Genomic DNA, 326 nt, shown 5'->3' with positions numbered 1-326 from the left:
ACTTGGCAACAGATACCAGTGATTGTTGCATAGCATGATTAATGTAATTGGTGTCACTGAATTGTACATGTAAAGCAGGTTTAATTGGCAAATGCTGTGTTTTCTTTATAGTTTTACAATAATAAAAAGCAGGAGTTGGAATTTTATTTTGAACAAAATAGTAATCAAGCCTTATAAAGTATTGTGTTTTATTATTTCCCTACTTGGATTGTCTTGTATTGAATATGGCATGTTAATCTCTATAATTAAAAGGTTACTTTTATTTTGCTCCCCTTTCATCATCTATGTTGTTGTTGTTGTTAGGTGTCATCTAGTCAGTACCAACT

This window comes from Chrysochloris asiatica, unplaced genomic scaffold (assembly GCF_000296735.1).
Source record: "Chrysochloris asiatica unplaced genomic scaffold, ChrAsi1.0 scaffold00064, whole genome shotgun sequence".
NCBI lineage: Eukaryota > Metazoa > Chordata > Mammalia > Afrosoricida > Chrysochloridae > Chrysochloris > Chrysochloris asiatica.
This window is presented reverse-complemented; position numbering follows the sequence as displayed.